The sequence below is a fragment of the Physeter macrocephalus genome, chromosome 21, assembly GCF_002837175.3.
Source record: "Physeter macrocephalus isolate SW-GA chromosome 21, ASM283717v5, whole genome shotgun sequence".
NCBI classification, from domain to species: domain Eukaryota; kingdom Metazoa; phylum Chordata; class Mammalia; order Artiodactyla; family Physeteridae; genus Physeter; species Physeter macrocephalus.
Window position 1 is genome coordinate 51,015,902 of NC_041234.1, and position 432 is coordinate 51,016,333.

Genomic DNA, 432 nt, shown 5'->3' on the forward strand with positions numbered 1-432 from the left:
GCAGCTCCGCGCCCGTTTCTGGAGCTCCTTTAAGCGGCGCGCTTAAACCCCTCTCCTCGTGCACCAGGAAGCAAAGAGGGAAGAAAAGGTCTCTTGCCTCTTCGGCAGCTGCAGACTTCTCCCGGACTCCTTCCTGGCTAGCCGTGGTGCACTAACTAACCCCTTCAGGCTTTTTTCACGCTGCCAACTCCAGACCTCTCCCTGGGATCCGACTGAAGCCCGAGGCTCAGCTCCCAGCCCCCGCCCGCCCCGGCGGGTGAGCAGACAAGCCTCTCGGGCTGGTGAGTGCCAGTCGGCACCCATCCTCTGTGCGGGAATCTCTCCGCTTTGCCCTCCGCACCCTGTTGCTGCGCTCTCCTCCGCGGCTCCGAAGCTTCCCCCCTCCGCCACCTGCAGTCTCCACCCGCGAAGGGGCTTCTAGTGTGTGGAAAC